Source organism: Mustela putorius, unplaced genomic scaffold (genome assembly GCF_011764305.1).
Source record: "Mustela putorius furo isolate JIRA1106 unplaced genomic scaffold, ASM1176430v1.1 tig00000228_pilon_pilon_pilon, whole genome shotgun sequence".
In the NCBI taxonomy this organism is placed as follows: Eukaryota; Metazoa; Chordata; class Mammalia; order Carnivora; family Mustelidae; genus Mustela; species Mustela putorius.
The window spans coordinates 28,018,690-28,039,620 of NW_025421322.1; the positions used below are offsets into that span (position 1 = coordinate 28,018,690).

General features: G+C 39.0%; 1 long non-coding RNA gene across 1 annotated transcript in view; it reads left to right on the forward strand.

Moving 5' to 3' along the window:
- The window catches only part of LOC123391470, a 260,209-nt gene extending 241,298 nt beyond the window's left edge, over positions 1 to 18,911 (forward strand). Inside the window, exons 5-6 of the long non-coding RNA XR_006606181.1 lie at positions 14,252 to 14,346; positions 15,485 to 18,911. This is a non-coding gene — a long non-coding RNA (uncharacterized LOC123391470). The remainder of the gene's footprint in view (positions 1 to 14,251; positions 14,347 to 15,484) is intronic.
- The last annotated feature ends 2,020 nt before the right edge of the window (positions 18,912 to 20,931 follow it).

A 20,931-nucleotide genomic window follows, 5' to 3' on the forward strand; every position in this document is an offset into this window, starting at 1 on the left:
AGATTAATTATCATTATCACCCTCTCTAAGCCCTTATTTTCCTCTTTTATAAAGTTGAAGCAACATATAACAATTAGGTGTTTAATGATTTACTTGATAAATCATAGCTTGTTTGCTTTCCTCCTTTCTTCTTTCCTTCCTTCTTCCCTCTCTACCTCTCTGCCTTCCTTCCTTTCATTTGTCTTCTTCTCTTCCATTCTTCCTTCCTCCTAACCTCCCTCCCTCCTTCCCTCCATTCCAGAACTGAAGAAGGGAAGAAATGACTCTTGACCAGAACCTGAAGACCCCCTAACACAGTTATCAACTTATTAATAATTGACCTGTTACCAATTTTTAATTGCTTCTTCTCTTTTGGGCCATCTACAATTACAACCACACCCCCCAAAATAATGCATTACCCAGGGAGAGCCAGAGACTGAGAGGGAGTTTAATAACTATGAGTTGATTAGTTTAAGTCTGCTCTAAGGAGTCAAGCAGCTAATATTCATTTAAGCTCCCACTGGGCAAAGAACTTTCAGCACAATTTTTGTTGTTATTCTTTTTCCTTATTTTTTTAATTGCTAGGCTTTTAAGTGTACTTCATATGCCTTTCTTTTCTTTTCTTTTTTTTTTTTCAATGTTCATAGTTTGTGGGGTTTTTTTTCCATTTTATACTGTGAATAATACCTTGTAATTAGATAGGAGCTGTTTTTCTTTATTCTCAATAAATATGTTCCCCACTAAGGAAGGTAAAGTTATTAGAACATGAACTTCCTTAGGCAATTATCATTACCACTCCAAAATACCTATAATTTTGGGGAAAACAGTAAAGAGACTTTAGATCAACAGTATAACTGACACTTGACCTACCTTTCTTTTCCCCATGTAAATTGCATACTCTATATGACTTGTATTTGTTTTCATTGCAAGGCAATGGAAAACCTCACTCAACTTGGTTTGAGAACCAAGAGGACATGATAGATGGGCTCATCTATAGCTTGAAGTGGCCCATTTTCTTTAGTGTTAGTTCCATTCTAAGACAGGTAGAAGCTAGGGGCTACAGCCTATGTTCTCTTAGGTTTATATCCCGCAGAGAAGGTAAAGCTTCTCTTCCTTCAAAATTCCTACAAAAGGCTCAGGCCTGATTATCAATGGACTAAATCACATCACACAGCCATATTTGGAAATCACTGGAACTAGGATAATACCATGTTTTGATATTCAAAATCTGAATCACAGGTTCACCCAGAGCAGGTATAGGCAGTGAGGAGGGATAATGCCACAATAGAAAATCAGGAAATGGTTACCAAAATAAGAGAAAAAGGATCCTGGACAACCCAAAAAAACAATCATCTGATGTGGTCATCTCCACATTATGTTTGGACCATCAGTTGAAGAACTGAGGTCTTTCCATTAAGCCCAATGTACATGTTGCTCTTACTGATGTACATGGTTGTTAGGTCAATGGGGTTAGAATCCTGAGATTTCAAAGTCCTACTCTGGATCGGTGATTTTCAGCTAGGAAGGACACCTCACACAGGGTGGGGCAAAGGGAGAAGGCAACAGAATATTGTTGGCAAAAGCTTTTGAAGTCATTTGAAAAAAATATATATACTTAATTATAGACTTAATGACAAGTACATGCCTGTCAAATAAGAATCAAAGCCTTATTGTTATAATAGAAACCACACAGGGAAAGGAAGATAACATTATCTTAGCCAACGGCAACGGGCTAAAAAAAATACTTTGCGTATCTGCACTAACCAGTATATCATCAACAAGAGCAGCTCCTCTTGATAATATACTGGTTAGTGCAGCTATGCCCTGAGAGGAGTATATGCCATGAGAGGAAGATACTAAAATTTCAATGGCATGAGATTACTATGTAAAAAGTACTCTCACTTTTATTGAGATATAACATTTTGGATTTGCTAAAATGTCACCTGTCAACTCTGACCACCAAATTTAAGTTTGCATCCTGCCAACTGCTCTTCACAATTATTCCTCCACAGCCTTCACCATGGGGTGTGCTTTCTTTTTTCACCTGTTAATTGTGTTCCATGAGTATAAACAGTGTGTCTGTTTTGTTTTCACATTATATTTGGTCTCATAGGTTCAGGGAAGAGCATTATTTTAGTCAGGATCGGACAGTTTCTGCTGTGGTGTGGTAACAGATGAATCTCCAAATCTCAGTGACTTAGAAAACCAAAGGTTATTTCTAATTCATGAAAAAGCCATTTCAGTATGGATGAATTTTCTTCATCTTATAACCATGCCATTTGGAACGCAGGTCCCTCCAGGTCACCAAGGAAGAGAATGAGAGGGAGAGAGGAACATTTCAACTGATTAAACTCCTAAGCGATACATTACTTCCACTCAAATCCATTGACTAGAAAAAGTCACACGGCCCCAATCTAACCATAAGGGGGGCTGGGAAATGTAGGTGACAGTAGATGTGTGGAGAATGTCTACTGGCTTGACCACAATTATCCCCAACTTTTCTGGTTTCCATGAGGAAAATTTTACCCTAGGCCCGAAGGCCTCTGTCCACTCTCTGTCTTACCCTTCACTGGGAGAGGAAGGGACTTTGCTACTAAGTTCATATGGGAGAAGGAACTAAGCTCACTGTAAGAGTCCCTCCCTTTCTTTAACTCTCTGGAGGTGTATCTGACTACAGAAAGAATGTATTCTGCTCTGCTCCTCCACCCTGCAAATTTTGTAGAAGAAGGATACCTGCCAACACCCACAGAAATGGGAAACCCTGTGACAGTTCAGCAGTGCTTGAGAATGGGTGTACAAATTAGTTGCCTTCTGCTGGGTTGGTGGTAGAAAAGCTTTTACTCTGTTCCTTATAGCTTTCTGCCCTCAGTAGTATTTGTCTATAATAGTGGTGATATGTGAATCTCCCTATCTAACTTCAGTATCTTCCTCTCAGACTGAAAATAAGAGACATCTTGATGGATCCTGCAGCCCAGTGCCAGCTTGTTCAGTCCTAATGAATTCGATGAATGAATGAAACTGGAGGACACCTAAAATATTATCTACACTAACCTACCCTTAGCAGACATCCAGAAAGGTGATTTGACTACTCAGAGTCCCTTATCTCGACAGCTGATTGGCAAATCTCATTTCATCTTATATGCTGCTGATACCAAGCACAAATAGAATATAAAGCAATATTTTTTACATGGCTCTTTCTCCCCATAATTTCAGAGACCTTCCACAACCACAAGAAGGAGAAAAACTAAAAAAAAAAAAAAAAAAAGGTGGGGGGCACCTGGGTGGCTCAGTGGGTTAAAGCCTCTGCCTTCGGCTCAGGTCATGATCCCAGGGTCCTGGGATCGAGCCCCGCATCGGGCTCTCTGCTCAGCAGGGAGCCTGCTTCCTCCTCTCTCTCTCTCTCTGCCTGCCTCTCTGCCTACTTGTGATCTCGGTCTGTCAAATAAATAAATAAAATCTTTTAAAAAATAAAAAAGTTAAACTCCTCCGAGTATATTTCATACTGTTCTTTTCCAGAAGGTGGGGGGGAGGGCAATTCTTTTCCTCTCCCCACTCCTGCCACCAAAACTATTGAATACTTTTGGGTGAATCATTTCCAATCTAAACCGATAATCCTTACAGCAACCTTTTCTTCCTCAACCATAAAAACGCGGTAGCTTGTTAATCATACAACTATTTAACCCAGACCCTCCCTGGTCCTACAACTGAGCTCTGAGTCTATTACTTATAATCTACCCACCCACACATATTGAAATGAGATTATTTTTCCCACAGAAAAGAACCTGCAGTTACACAAGTTCCAGTTCTGTTCCAGAAAGTGATAAAAAGGAGAAGGAAAAGGTCCGAGTTGTTTGATAGACTTCTGAGGAAGGCAGCGAAAGGATGAAAGATTACCCTCCCAGGTACATAATGTGAAATAGTGTTCCTGCAAACATTCAGAGAGCTCCCACCCTCCACCTGGGCATGCCTCCCTAGCCCTTTGATCTGGAAGCCATCACAAATTACTGATAGTTAAAGGGATGGTCCCAATGAATGCACTTATCTCCACTCAAAAATTAATAGCAGCCGGGGAGGAAGACTATCCAGGAAAAGAACACCATGGCACAACAAGAGCCCAGACTGAGGAATGCTTAGGATGGCAGAATGAGAAAAGTCTTTGGGGTCATGTAGACATAGATTTTGGTCTCAAACTTATCACTTAGTCGCTGTGAGAGTCAAAAACACAACTGCTAATGGGGTCTATGTACTAAGAACAATATTAGGCACTACAGTTGCAACTGTCTAAGAACTCAACAGAGGCCTCACCTGCTCAGAGCTAGACCCTCTCCTTGAAAACAAGGTGATAAATTTATCTAATTGTTATTTATAAAGTACAGAGACCATACAGGGACCATGGGTGGCTCATGGTCAGCATGCAGTCAATAGAAATGATAATTTTTGTTTACTCTTTGGGAAGGGCCAGTTGCCAGGTGTCCTGGGGAGTGGGAGTCATTCATCCTAGGGCCAAACACCCAGCTGCAAGTCTAGAGACATTTCCTGATAAAGAAAGTTTGGAGTTTGAGTTTCAACTCTGACCATCCCAGAAACCAGAGTATGTCCTGTATTACAAGGACATACTACTTGGGACACTGGGAGAGGATTGAGAGGGACGGGACCGCTGGGCTAAGAACCTGGAAGTAGAAGCCAGAGATGAATTTGCTGGGAGACTGCTGGAGATTTGGAACTTAGATATGCTTTGACTTTCTATCATCCCTTCTTAGAGAGGCAATATAAACATTGTAAATCAGTCTATCCTGCAAAGATGAGGTTTCAGAGGCAAAAAGGCAAGCCTGGTGCTCTCTGGGACTGTTTTCCTGATCTCTCTCACTGTTGGCAGCAAATTCCAGATCCCTTGGGCACTATGGCCTTATGCATGACCTCCTTGTGTTGCTGAAAAATCCATTATTGAAATGTCTCTCTCCTCCTGAACAGCAGGCAACTCCTACAGTACTGGGACTGTGTTGTATTGGTGTTCATACTAAGTGCCTTACACACTGACATACAGAGATATTTATACACATGAGCACACTTTAAAAAAATTAGAATAATACTATATAAGCTGTTTGGTACCCTCCTTTTCTTTTTTTCTCTTGAAATTTAAATTTGTTTCCTTAACTTTTTAGTGGTTGGTTGTAAGTACCTCATTGTATAGACATATATAGACATAAGATAATGAAATTAAGCATTCTACTATTGACAGATATTTATAATTTATCCTGTTCTTGTTACTTTCTCTTATAAACTATCCATAGGGTTGTCATCACTGACTACTTCCTAACAACAGAATCCTAGAAGTTGTCATCACACTGTCTTGAGTATAGTGACACAATAAGTAATAAAGAACAAAAGCTCTGGGGCTGAACCACATTGATATCTGTATGACTTTGGGTAAAATATTCAACTTCTCTGAGCCTCAGCTTCCTTACCTCAAACCATAGCTGATAATAATAACTAACTAATAGGGTCGGTACAACCAATAAATAAATTAATATACTTAAAGCAAACAGAACACTACTTGTAACATAGCCATTGTTCTGTGAATGTTTGCTATTATTATTTATATTTAAATTGCTGCATCTGACAAGACTGGGAGATCATTGAGGGTCCTTTTCAAACCTCCACAACTTGGCACTGAGAGGAAGTTTTGTGCATATTTGCTGAATAAATATGAAATGCAGATGTGGAAATCAACTATTGACCTGGCTATTACCCAGTATTCCACAACAGGCAGATCATTAGTTTGGATTAAATCTCTATCCCCCAAAATATATTGAAACTTACCAGCCCTTTGTACCTTAGTTTGGCATGAGCTTATTGGATATTTTCTAGACAATGATTGACAAAAGGAAGGAGAAAAACACATAAAGGAATCCAAGCACCCTAGAGAAAGACCAGAGCAGACATCATAAGAGAATCAAAAGGTAGAGGAATGCGAGTGACCAACCTGAAGACAAATGTCAATAGTGCCCAATTTTGTCCTGGGTTGGCTCTGTACCTATACAATTATATTAGAGTCAGGCTACTAGTCACATAACTGTGGCTGATTATTCCCCCTTCTATCAACAGATTAAACTTGGAATGAGGAAGCAAACAGGAAAGGAAACTGATGGTTACTGAGTGCCTACCGTACAACAAAGACTTTTAAATAATGACTGTATTTGAATATTACAAACACTGCAGGAGGTCTGTATGATTATGTCCTTCCTACAGATGAGAAAACTGAGACATAGTCATGCATAGTCAAAGACCTAAGAAACACGGAGCAATGATTTAAACCCTGACCTCTTTGCCTCCCTGTTCTATCCCTTCCTAGATTAAGCAGGGCCCAAATAGACTTCACTCCTAAGGAACTGAAGTATTGCAAGCCTGGGATTCTGGCTTCTGACACTGGTCAGGAGAGGATAGTACATTAACTTTAGATCTGATCCATGAAACTGCCAAGAAAACAAGCACAGTCATTAGCCTTTGTTTCTGCTTAGGTACCATGGTCGGAGATGGGAAGGAGCAAATGTGTTGAAACAGGTAGCAATAAGCCCGCCCCCTCTACAAGTGGGAACTTGCATCATCAGAGAACTGATGCTATTGAATGTTCTGTAATTAAGGGGAAAGCAGCACAGCTGAATATCTGAGAAAGTATTCCAAATTTTGCATAAATTTCCTTTCAATCACCAGTTTCCATCCTGGTTGTGAAAAGAGGGGAAAAAAAGAAAAAAAAAAGAACAGAATTCTGTTCTTAGTGTTCATTTTTTACTATCATACTGTGATCTTACTCGGAAAGGGCTAAAATGATTCAATGTAGTCCCTATAAGAGTTTGGCATTTTCTGAAGAAAGTACAGATATATTTGGAATATATGCACTGCTTAGGCATATGAATCATTTATATTCTAGAGTCAAATCTGAGATATATATTCAATCTTGCTTCCAAGGATTTTTTAAAACAAATCTTCCATTATTGCCTTATGTGTTATCATCTTTTAGTGGGAAAATAAACTGCGGACTAGAATTTATTTTCCCACCTATACAAGGGGTTAAGTAACTATACAAGGGGATTAAGTAACTCATCTAAGTATAGAAAAATGAGATACATTAAGAAAAAAGGAAAGGAAAAAAAAAACATTGCCACAACACAGGGATTGTCTCTAGCATATCCCTGGGTGATGACCATCCAAATCCCACTTCAGTACATCCGAAGAAGAAATGATGTGCTTCCTCTCAATGGGATCCCATTTTTCAAAGCAAAGATTCCACATGATCAATGAAGATACTCAGCAGTTATTGAGCAGGCCTGGAAAATGTTGTAATCTAACTGCAAGGCCATGTTAATACCAGGTGGTTTACTGTAGGTGGAACTGGTGGTTTACTGAAGTACTAAGTACTGCAGTAACAGTTATGTATGCGGCTGTTTCAAAAGCTGAGTCAAGATTTCACCCATCCTTATGTTCAATTTTAACCTTTTTATAGGGCTTCTATTTACGACCTTGATGTATTGAATATTTACTGAATGATGAACACTGATGAAGCACTTTCAAAGCTTTGCTCATTTATCCCTTCAGTCACTCCAGTGAAGGATTACTATCACTATTTTATAGATGAGAAAATTGAGGGTTAATAATTTGTCCCAGTGAGGGAAGCCATTCGTGAGTGGTAAGTGCTGCCCTCAGAATTACTAGAGGGATCTCTAGAAACAGTAATTCTAGCATGTGGAAGGCAACCCATTGGAAGAGAGGACTTCTGAAATGGGCACTGAGGATGAACAGAGAGGACAGCATTCCATACAAAGAGAACACCATGAGGGAAAGGTCTAGGACAGTGAATCTGTGAGACTTCTTACAGGTAACACCCTGACTCCCTGACTAGGCTCCCTTTACTGTACCATTATGTCTGGTGTATAATTATTAATTACCTTATTTGTGGCTCAGATGCTTGACTTCACAGTGCTTGACCCTGGACATGGGTCTCCCAGCTCTCAAGTATAAGATTTGTTCTTCAACCCTGCTTGATGTCATAATGACAGGGATGGCTCCAGAATCCTGGAGCAGGCAGGGAGGGAGCTCATTTCAAGAGCCAGACTTGGATGCACAGAAGGCTCAGAACTCCTAATCCCTTTGTTAGTTGAAGATTTTCTTTTCCTTCAGTGATACCTCTAACAAATTTTGACTAAAGGGAACAACTGACTTCACTCACCAAATGGCAATCAGTTATAAGTACCAACCCTCAGGGAATCACTCCTCTTTTAAAAAGAAAAATCTCCTTTAAATAATTACACATTGGCCTCTGAGTTAATGCAAATTATGGGATACACAGAAACCAGGGTTTCTGCCAAGAACATATGAGACATTATTTGTAATACTCAATGCTTTCTCCTTTGAGTTATTAATCCATCCTGAGCTTTAATGAGATCAGCTGTGGATCTAGAACATTCTGGAGAGTTTGACACTGAGCCAAATGAGAGGAAAGTAAAATCAGAGAAATTGTACAGCTGGGAAGGTCTTACGAATGGCTTTTTTTTCTAGAGTTTTCAAACTTGTTTTTAACAATGGAAACCCATTTTCAGACTATCTTAACTGGACCGTGAGGTAGGAGTCTACTGCTCCTGTTATTCCTGTTTTGTCTCTTTCTTGATAAAATATACCTAAATTTTCTTTCAGAAAATACCCTGACTCCATTTATACTGTGGGGATTGGCCCTGAGCCAGTCTATTGGGGCTGCCATTAACATTTGCAACCTGAGGCCAGTGCTGGCCAGGAAGCAGATCTGAGAAATACGAAGAAATGAGCCCCTAAAGTAAACATAATTAACCTGTGGAACAAGGTGTACCTGAAGCCAGTTGCCCCTGGACTTCTTAGTTATGTAAATAAATAAATTATCCTTTGTGCTTAAACAAGTTTGAGTAGGATTCTGTTACTTGAAAGTGAAGACAAGGTAAAAGACTCCTAAACTCAACAATATAGAAAAGATAAAGCCTTACTCCTCTGTTGAAGTATGGTTAGGAAAACTGGAGCAAAATTCACTGTGTACTCCCAGAATTTCCATAAAGCTCTGTCAAAGGACTCTACTCTCCAGTCCAAACCTCTTTACAGATGGACAAACCAAGTTCAAAGAAGAATACTAAAAATAATGACAGCACATTCGAAGAAATTAAAACACGGTGCAAGCTTTTTTTCTTTTTTAAAACAAGCTTCAGAAAATTAGGCAGAATGAGTAGTTACTGCTTAAATATTACAAAAGTTTTATTTGGGGAAATCAAAATAATAGAGTATACAAAATAACAGTAAGAAAGTCACTAATGATTATACCACAATAACTCATATAATATAATCATGTTTCACAAAGTCCATAGAAATCATGTTTGCTACCCTGATCATGCTTTTTATAAGCTTGTCAGATAAATTTCTATTATGTTCTGATAAAAAATGCACTTTCCTTTTGGGATCTGGCTTTATATTATGCCATTCATCTTTCCTTTTAGCAGGTGGCACACAGCTTCACAGTGTTCTCTTGAAGACCATCACCATTACAAGATATATCCTTCTGATGAACTAAAAGAAATACAACATTCAGATCAAAATTTGGTAGCACAATATGAAAGGCCCTTGGTAGACCACTGTCCCATAGTAGACTGGCAAAATATCACAGTCTATAAAGGTCAGAAGAGCTGGTAAAGTTCACAAGTCAGAGAGAGAAGAATATGACCATGAATTTATAATTAATGACTCATTGCCTCTTTCATTTAAATGAAGTTACCTACATAGAGGAGCTAATTCCACAAGCCACACTGACTTTCTCTTTTCAGTGAGTGAAAAAAACAATCTAGTGGTTAGATAAACAGATTCTAGACCAAAACTTGAAAGAACATCATTTCCTTCTGTCTCTTATCTAAAGATGAATCATTGCATGACCCCTTTCTGAAGTCTAAGAACCATTTTATAGAAATGGTACATGATTAAGTTTGGAACTCAACTCATTAAAAAAACCTTTTATCCTTCTGTTTGATGGAATGGAAATAGTACTAGCTAGAAATACCTCATACTTTCTGGTTAAAAAGAATTTATTTTTGGTCATCAGTATGAACCTTGTTGTATAAATTTTTTTGTTTCTTGCTCACTCATCTAATATATTTAAGTAAAGGAGAATTTTTTAAACTTCATTTGTGGGACTCCTGTGTGGCTCATGGGCTAAACCTCTGCCTTCAGCCCAGGTCATGATCCCAGAGTACTGGGTTGGAGGGAATACTGCTCAATAGGAAGGCTTCTTCTTCTGCCTGCCACTCACTCTGTTTGTGGTCACTGTATCTCTCTCTCTCTTCCTTTGACAAATAACTAAATAAAATATTTTTAAAAATAAATAAAAACTTCATTTACTGTTAGTGAAATTTGCTGAAGTATTTGAGAAACCCTCAAGGGACTGGGAGTTGATATATTAAAATATGACTCATTCACGAAAATCCAAGGAAATTATCTTTTCCCCCATACACAGAAAGACTAATTTTGCTACTCAAACCTCTTCATCTTGTTTGGGCTATCTTAGGTCAGTGAAATTATTAATAACTTGTTAGTAGAGCCAATGAGTTACTAGAAATGCCGGTTGGGTAGGTATCAGTAAAATTTGAGACTATGCAATTTTTCTGAGACCAGAGAGACATTGAAGGATCTAACATACCATGACAATATGCTACAGGATTATTTGCCTGAATTCTAAACTGCTTCTGCCATTTACTAATTATGTGAACTTGAACAAATTACTCATCTCTCCTCAAATGACTTTCTCGGTTTTCTCATCTGTAAAATGGAGAGACATATGGTACTTAATAGGGTTTTTGTAAAGATTAGATGAATTAATATATATTTAAGACTCTTAAGATGATTTCTGGTATATGATAAGCACTCAATGTGCTTTATTGGCTACTGCAACTGATGAAAGTCAGCAGTTTGTGCCATGAATAGCTTCACCTTGAGAAAGATTGAGATTAAAAACTAGATCTCACCAGCCAGATAAATGTCCTGTTCGTATTTCAGGTCAGTCTGGATATTCACTGGTTGTGGTAAATGGAATCCTAAGATTTGCCCAAGGTTCCTGCTCCATTATGTGCAGTCCCTTTATAATCTCCTGCCTCTAGGTGCAAGCAGAATCATGTATACCATGGGATACCACCACTCTTGTGATTAAGTAACTAATCAGTTGACTTGGAGTTAACCAAAAAAGAAGGTTATCCAGGAGGCCTGACATAATCAGAAAGCTCTTACAAAGGACTGGGTTCTTCCAGAAATTAAAAAGGGCTGAAGTGTGGGGAGTTCTGTGGAAGATTCCATATGACAAGGAACTGAAAAACTGGAAACAATCCCTGGACAGCAGAAGAATGGGGGTCTTGGTCTTATATCACAAGGAACTCAATTCTGATAATACCCATACAAGCCTGAGTGAGTCCCTTGCTCCAGGGGAGATCACAGCCCCAGCTGGTACCTGGATTTCATTTTTGTGATACAGCCACCAGAGAATGTGGTTGAACTCTAGCCTGAATTCTTAGCTACAAAACTGTGATATAATAAATTGATGTCATTTTAAGCTAAGACATTAGTGGTAAATTGTTATATAACAATAGCAAAATAATACACTGCAAATGATTTAAAGTTGTACCTCATCTGCTTGGCTCATGTAAGGCTAGAAGTCTAGACAATAAAAGTATACAGTCACCACCTTGCTTCTCACCTGTTCTTGTGAAAGAAGCACAACTCAGGGAATCATGTGGCACCAGCGGGTAGCTCTGGTGCAGGTAGATTGCTGTCATCCCCCAAATGCCTCTAGTTCCCTCAGTAAAGTCCCCCAGAAGACCCTTACTCTGCAAAGCATCTCCTTTAGGCTTCTATTTAACAGAAATGTAAAAATAAAGATTCCTAATCACTTAATCTGACTTTGGTCTCCCAGAAATACCCTTAGCATCACCACTTACTTCCTTCATAATGTACATCTATGATTATCTTGTTTGTTATCTTCCTGGCCTATATGGTGTACTCTATGATTGGAAAATAAGCAACATGTAAATCAGACCTCTATCTTGCTCATATCTCCAGAGCCTGGACAAATGGCTGCCACCTAAGGAATGCTTGCTACATGAGAGTATTAGAGAGAAATATGGACAGTGCCCTGAGAGCAAACACATAATGCTGTTACACATTCATATGCCAGGCATTTGTGCACAATTTTATTAAAAGGCTTTTGTAAAACATCATTCATATTCTTGTTTTAGGACTGTTGATACTGTTTTTATGAGATCCTGGAGGACAGAGATTATATCTTCTTACCTTTGTGTTCTTAGTTCTAAATATAGTGGTCAGTGCATGGTAGGTGCTTAATAAATGTTTGTAGAATATAGTGGAATTGATAACTAAGTTATGAAAATCAAACTATCCTCAGCATGGCCAGACAAATATAGATATAGATATATAAATACATAGACATTGATTTGACTAACTGTAATTTTTTTTTTAATTTTATGAGCTATAGCAATTCTCCACTTCTTTCTTAACACCTAAGGCTTTTACAAAAGTCTTCTTCCTGTATTCACCTACTTTTTCCACATTATCTCCCACATGCACTAGTTCCTCCAAAACTTGACTAAATGACCTTGCCATCTGAAGCTCAGTCAGCCCAAGAGTACAGACCAGCTCCAATGACAGGTCGTAGCACTTCAACAGCATCAGCCTATCCATTATGTATGATTTTACAATAGGTGCTCTTCCATGCCATGAGCTGGTTCTGACAATGCAGCCTTCTCATCCGATTTTCTGATGCCCCTATAGATATCTGCATGCAGCTATGGCTGTTTTTCCCTATCTCCCCAATACTGTACTTTTCCTCTAGGTGAACTCTCTGTCCCTCTACATGTAGAAAAAACTACACATAATACTTATTACCTGCCAGGCTTGAGTGTCTCCTACTCTTGAACTACTTTTCTTAAAAGACTTTCCAGGTATCCCATTTTCCAGGAGAACTATAGATGAACTGCAACACTGAAAATGGAGTGTTAGTCTCTCCCTCTGGTCCCAGAGCCCCCTGCACTTATCTCTCCCACCGTACTTAGCACACAGCTGTCTAATGACTAGTTTTTATGTCTGTCTCCTTTCTTGAGTAAGCTCCTTGAGAAAGTGTTTTATTTCCATATACTGAGTCCCTATCATACGGCCTGCTACATAGTCGGTTCTTAAGAAATGAAGTTTGAACTAAGAAATAAACATACCACGAATGAAGGTACTATAGGCAGAACAATGCCCTACCCCCAAAATGTCTACATCTTAAATTCCAGGACCTGGATGTTAAAAAAGACTTTTCAGATGCCATTAAGGACTTTGAGATGAAGAGACGATTCTGAATTATCCAGACGCACCCATCACAATCACAATAAACACCCTTCTAATAGGGAGATAATAGGGTCAGATTCAGGGAGGAGACACAGCAACAGACTCAGAGGTTGGAGTGATGGAACTGCTGACATTGAAAAGGAAGATTCATGAAGCCAAGGAGTTTAGGCAGCTGCTAAAAGCTGGAAAAGGCAAGGAAGCGGATTCTTCTGAAGATCCTGCAGAAGGAACAGTTACTCTGATACATTGATTTTAGCCCAGTGAAACCCATTTTGGAAGTCCAAAACCCAGAATTATCAGATAATAAATTTTTTTGCTATTGTTTCGGCCACAAAATTGGTGGTAATCTCTTACAGCAGCAGAAAGAAACTAAGAAATGAGTGCACAGGGAGAGAACTAGCTTACAAATCTCCTCTTTCTAAAAATCTGCTTGCATTGCTTTCTGTCTGTTAGTCAATGGTGTTAAGTCCTGCCAACAATAGGAACCATGATTTTTATCTGTGGTAAAGCTCTCCCATCATCTCCTTGGCTTCCTCCTCAACTTTGTGCTGAATGTGATGTGGTTGAGTGGAAGCAACATGGGCTTCAGGAGCAGATAAACATGAATTCAGTCCTAGTTCCATTACTTTTCAACAGCATGCATTAGGACAAGTACCTCCACGCCTCTGATTCTATTTCTCCATCTCATTTTCAGCATTGTTATAAGAGTTAGACAACAAACAAAGAAATCATAACAAAAAAGTGGATTATTTATGGTAAGCAAGGCAGCCTTCTGATGAGGTGGGTGAAGTATTCACACTAGAGTGTTTCTTCTCTGGACATCCACGGGATTGTGTGATGGAGGTGTGGATAGCTAAGTTCCTTCTTCACCTTACAGGAGCAGAAGACTTGGTGCCAATGGGCCGAATCATGGAAGGAACAAAGAAGTTTGGATGGGACAGGAAAGGTCAGGGGATGGCAGAAGGCAGCAAGGTCAGTAGTGTGAACTATCCCAGAACTTCCAAATCACCAGAAAAAAGTTATAGTACATTTTTTTTGAAAATGGAAACACACAAAGGCTAATTCATAGAATTTCTCTGACTTAGGGCAAAACAGAGAGAAGTCTCAGGTGGAGGGTGTTCATGAAAGAGTAAGCCCTGGAGCATTAGCAAAAAGTGAAGGGAAAACTTTGGACATCCATGAACCATGAGGATGAGAACTGAGCCACACCTACCCAGCTTTCCCACAACACAGGATAGGAGTGACTGGCAAGTTACACACAATCAGCCAGGATTTCAGTGCTGGGGGGTGATCAGTACAATTTCTCCTCCCATTTGGAACACTTGACTTCCCAGTTTGTTTACATAGAAACATAGGAAACAGCTGATCTGAACCAACAAGAAAACAGTGGGGTCGGCAGGTGGTCATAGCAGTCAAGAGATCCATTTCCCCCTCCAGCCCAGGATTTATCCCCTTTTTTCTCAATCTCCTCTCTGCCCTCTGGGCCACAGCTGTCTGCCGGGGAAGACTTAGCACAAAAGAGCAGGTGGCTTCACAGGCTTCTCATTTAGGTAATGAGTTAGAACCTTTACTTAGGCCAAGCCCAAGGATGCTTCCAGCTGCTACACACTGGATGCTGACAGACAGAAAGTGTGTGTGTGTGTGTGTGTGTGTGTGTGTGTGTGTGTGTGTGTGTGTTTGGGTTGACAGGAGGCTGGAACATCTTCATAATAATCAACACATTCATAGCTGTTTCCTTTCCCTGCTCCTCCTGCCTTTCTTTTTGTAAACCATAAGTTTCTTGAATCACTTGATTCCTTTATGGGGTGATGAAAAGAAATCAAACCTAACTTTAGGTAATAAACTACCTCTTCAAGCAATCAACTTTATGCACAATTTTCAAGGAACTCCTCATTGCCTCTTCTGAACTGCTATAGGAAAAGACTGGAAAGAGATAGACAAAGACCAACAATATAGGGTGAGGCCCCTGGACCCCTCTTAAGCTCTGGGTAAATGAATTGCATTCAGGGGACAAAGACAACTTTGGCAACTTAAGGCAGGAAATGTGGTCATTACCAACTCAGAGCAGGGTGTGCAAACACAGCCTCGATGTTTATATATCTTTTTCCAGGTTGTGGACATTAAATGCGAAGGGAAGAAAGTGCAAGAAGGAAATCCTCTCCTTTTGACAAGACCAAACTTCACATGCTTGACCTGTATCTTTCGACTCAAGGAGCAAGTGTCACCTCCTTTGTGTTGGGCATCAGAGGGAGAGTTCACAAGCCAGCATTGCCACCACTAATGCCAGTCATTCAACAGTCATTTATGGAACACTGATTATAGGACAGTCACTATACTGGATGCCAGGGTTATAACAGATGAACAAGAAGTGCATGTCCTTTCCTTCCCCCCGAGAGCTCTTGGTCACTGTTGTGGTTCACTTTTTCACACTCACCATCACTACCACCTTTCTTCTCATCACTTAAGGCAATCCTGGACATCTAATTGTGCTTACAAAGCATGTAGGGATAAACAAACATGAACATAAAAATAAAAATAGAATCTTAAAAAAATAAAAGAGTGGAAAATAATCACCTGGTGATTTCATTAAAATGCAGATTTCCAGGTGTATTTGCATATTTTGATTTAGAAAATCTAGAAACAGGTCCCAGGACTCAACATCTTCAAAACAATCTAGAAGATTCTGATGCAGGCATTTCATGGCTCACATTTTGCAAATACAATCTTCTGTTAAACTATCTTGTGTATTTTTGTCACATTCATTGTGTTTTGAATGTCACAACAACCCAAGAAAGTAAATGGGATAGGAATTATTATCTCCAATTTACGGATGAGGAAAAGAAATGCATAAGAATGCCTATTCAACCTGATTTAATATAACTGGCATCTAATTTGTTCAAGCTCTGCACTAGAAATTATAGAGGATGAGACACTCAGTGGATTTGCATTAGGAGGGTGCAGAAGACAAGCACACAAATATGCCAGGTGCCTTCCATGCTGTTCTATCTGGAATCTACTTTAACACTTATCAATATATACATGCACATAAATGTATTATGATAACTTTATTCTGTACCCTGAAGGTGGTAAGTTCACTCATTTACTAATTGGTTCATTCATTTTACCCAATATTTATTGGGCAGTTATTATATGTCTGACATTATTCTCGGTATTAGGGATACAGTAATAAATAAAATACACAAAAACTTCTGCTTTCATGAATTAACATTCTAGTGGGGGGAAACAGGAACTAGGAAACCACATTGCCCTTCATATCTGAAAAGATCTACCCAGCCCAGTGAGCTATAGGGCTGTTTGGTGCCTATTTGATGATGAGTATTTATACAAGTGGCAGAGACTAGCTTTTGTCAAAATACTCCTTCCAGAAGTAAGTTGGGAAGCAGGTGCAGGAACTTCACCTACTAATTGTCATAAACCATTGTTTATCAAAATAACCTGACATGCCAATTTGTAACCTATCATCTCATTTAACCTTTTCCAGTAATATTGGGGTATACATACTATCTCCATTTTACAGATGAGACATTCGAATCTTAACAGGGTGAAATAATTTCCTGATGTTCAGTGATTACGTACTGAGTAGCAGAGACAGGATTTAAACAGGTTTGTGGCCATATACTGTACAATTTCCACTCCTCTATACTGCTCTAAGATCTTGGAGCAACTCTTAACACTTCCCAGTGACCCTGGGTTTCAGTTGGTCATTCTCTCTCATACCAGCAACATTCACCTCATCTTTGTGCTGCCTTCTGGAGAGCCAGTTTAAGGTTCTCTTACCAAAGAATTTGGGCTCATTTTGATTGTTGATGATCATGCTCACTTCTTAGCTTGTATTAAATCTTGTCTCGCAGATAACTTTTCTTGAGATTAAGGAGTGCTTTCCCTACACTTTTTAAATATCCTACTGCATCTAATTTAATACAATGCATGTGTAGTCTTTGTTCCTTTGGTAGGTAAATTTTAATTGCACCACTTAGAACATGGTGCCTGGCACATAATAAATACTCACTGAATATTATTGGCTTTTATAGATAGAATATTCGCAAGATTCTGCATAATACAATGGATGTTGCTACCAATTTAGATAATCAAAAACGGAAAGCAAGAATTTCATTTTTAAGATTCTTTGATTATAAACAGCTACTAAGTTACCTATTCTTTTAATATAAGGCTTAGAATTCTTGGAACAAGAAGTTCATTTTCAATATATAATGTTATGTATCTGAAAATCTGAGTCAGCAATGAGGTTATCTGAGGTCCAACTGTAGAAATATTTGTAGAGGGAGGTTCTGGATAAAGTAGGCAGGAGTAAAAAGGAATACAGAATGTGGGAAAGGGAAGTATGTGTGGGGCCAAGTCTTTATATGGCAGGGTTTTCTCTTTTATATTTTCACAGGTTAGAGGAAGAAATAGTGAATGAATCATATATTAAGCTAAAAGGGGCTACTTAAGCAACCCTCTACTTTGGAACACAAAACACATTTCACATCTTGTCACTTCTCAACATTAATGCACTCAATTAATACATTTATTTGATGGCACTGAAACAGATTTAGCAAGTATTGGTTAATTATGTATAAACGTGATAGAATCATACCATTTAATATATGCACCTGTGTCTGTATAGATATACAGATCTTGTTTTTCAAGTCCAATACTAACATAAACAGTTCAACAGGGAATTTAATTAATTTATGAATTTCTTCACATTAATGTCTTATAGTGCGAAACAAGTTGTCACATTTATGTATATGCATTTGAAAAGAATAAAATTATCTGAGATTTGTACTTTTGCTGATATGGGAAATAAGTTTATTTTGTGAGCAAGTATGTACAATATAATCAAGGAAAAAAACTGTCTGAACTTCATGTAGATTCATGGATCAAAAATATTATGCCAGTAATAACATAAGAAAGAGTGTGTGTGTGATACACACTCATGTATGTACACACACATAGATACATGTGTGTTGAATTCCTATTAACAGTGATTTCATGATGAAAGCATTTCTGACTACATTTGCTTATGTCTCTGAGCCTCAGATTTTTCTTCTCTAAACTTAAGGATAGTCATAATACTTCCTATTTCTAGGAGATGTCAGAATTAAATGATACAGCATACATGAAAATGTCTAGTTCATGGGGGACATGTAATAAAGGTTATTTACCCTATCTTTTTTCTTGCCTCTATTACTACTTATCATGAAGCTGACCTTATGCTATCTCTTTAGAGAAGCCATAAGTAGACAAAAGCATACCTGCTCTCAAGGACAATTTTGTTAGGGAACCCAATTATTAATAAATGGATTAGAAAACTTCAAAAGAGTGGGTATAATCAAGCATTCACTTACGTGCTTCATATTCTTGTATATAAAGTAGAAGATAAGGATTTTGAAAAGGGCTGGTTGAGGTTTCCCCAAGGTTTATGCCTCTAGACTGTGACCAGCAAGAATTAGAGACAAGATCTTGAACAAGCCAGAAAAATCAGAATCCAGGTCATTGCTACACTGCAGAGGTGCCCTGAATGCCAGAAGTCCACAAGGAACAATGATGGGCAGCAGGGAGACAGAAGGAAGTACTAAGCACATACTGGAGCCAGGCTGTAAGAGCCAGAAGCGAGGAACCAGAAAAGAATACCAACAGGAGACAAATCTTCCATCTGAACCCAAGCTTTAGGACCCACTCCAGTTCTGAAGCTCACAGAGGCTCACCACCCCCAGGTGCCAAGTGCAAGATAGGTAAGGACCCCATGCATTCTTCAATAACATGGACAGCAATGTCCTGAACGAGTGGAGCAAGCACTGAACTAGAAGTTAAGTGGCCCAGTGTCCAGCCCCCCTTGTACTTAAGAGCTCTGTAATATTGGGCAAATAAATTCCTTCAATGCCCTCACTTATAAAGTGTTGATGTTTGCTCTGTCTTTCTCAAAGGTCATGCGAGACCCAAAGGAAATAAATATGAAGTAGCATAGGTTGGTGGCCAAGGAGACAGACTGCCTGGATTCAAATCCCAGACCCACCACTTAAGCAGAATACTATCTTAGCAAGTATAGCTATTTTCCTAGTTCTCATCTGGAAAATGGAATAATAAGAAGCCTTTCTGATAGAGCTGCTCTGACTATTAAATGTTACCAGTAACATGTGAAGTGCTTATAAAAAGCCAGACACATAGTCAACAATAAAAGCAAAGTGAACTATAATTATTAATGAGAACCTGGTTTGTGAATAGGTGATGCGGGAAGCACAGCGAATTTGGCTTTAACATCAGACAGACTTAATCTCTGATTCAAACTCCACCAGTTTGAGCGGACGATTCGAAGGAAATCAATTAACTCTTCATAAATATTGATTTTTAAAATTTGCACACCAGGCATGATAGTTGACTGTTCAAAGTATTCTTACAAAGATTTTGAAATAGCCTACGTCAAACAAATGGAATATAGTATATTTTCAATGAATGGTAATTATTACATGTATATAGAGGATGATAGACATATGTAGAAAGTATTGTTATCAGAATTGATATTACCATCAATTTCTTTCCTAATCAAGAAGTAACTTCCCCAGATGCTAAGACAGAGACATTCTTGAATTGTGAGCAATGTGGACCAGTGCACTTGGGAAAACTGAGAACCTCATTTTAAGCAAACATGAATACTTCTTCTATAGAAAATCTGATCAGAACAGACTGATTCACACAATTCAACCACTCCCAGTGGCTTGCATTTGTTGTGACATTTTTCCCAGCCCTCTCTCCTCTGTGGTCCCATGTGTTGGTGACACCAATGAGGGGAACATGAAATGTCCTGGAAGAAATGCCACAGGTAGCCTGAGGACATGAGCTCTGTGTTTTGTGGGCCTCAGACCTCAACAACGCTGCCACTGTCCTTCCCAGAAAGGCTGGAAAGTGGAACAAGGGCCAGCTGGACCCAGCTGCCACAAAGCAGACCAAAGGGTTGCAAATGGGCCAGGAGGAAGGCTGGAAGATGGGCTGTTGAGAATGTGACTGGCGGTGTGCTCTCACAGTGCCCTTCAAAGTGCTGGACTCATTCCAGCTCCAAGTTTGCCAAATACCCCAAGGAGCAAGAAACACACTTCTAAATCCCAGTAGGAAGTCCTGGCTTAGAGAGCCCATAAAGAAGAAAGCAGGCCCAGCAATAATTAATTGTCAAGTACTTTATACCTTGACCCCATTTGATTCTCACAACACCTATGCCAAGTTCATAGATAGCCTGTTCCATTATAAACCTTCAACAAATGTTAGCTATTATTATTATTATTATTATTATTATTATTGTCATCTTTAATTTTATTTCAAATGAAGAGAATGAGGCTCATGTCAGTGAACTCACTTGCCTATGATACTACAGTCATTAGTGACAAAGCTAGGACCCATACCTAATTGTCTACCTCCGAAGCATATGCATTTTGGTATCAAGGCCTGCAGCCAATATTGCTTATTAAACACCTTCTCTGCACCCTAGGCCATAGTAGGTACGATAGCAAAGAGATAGGAAATATCCACCTCCCAAAAATT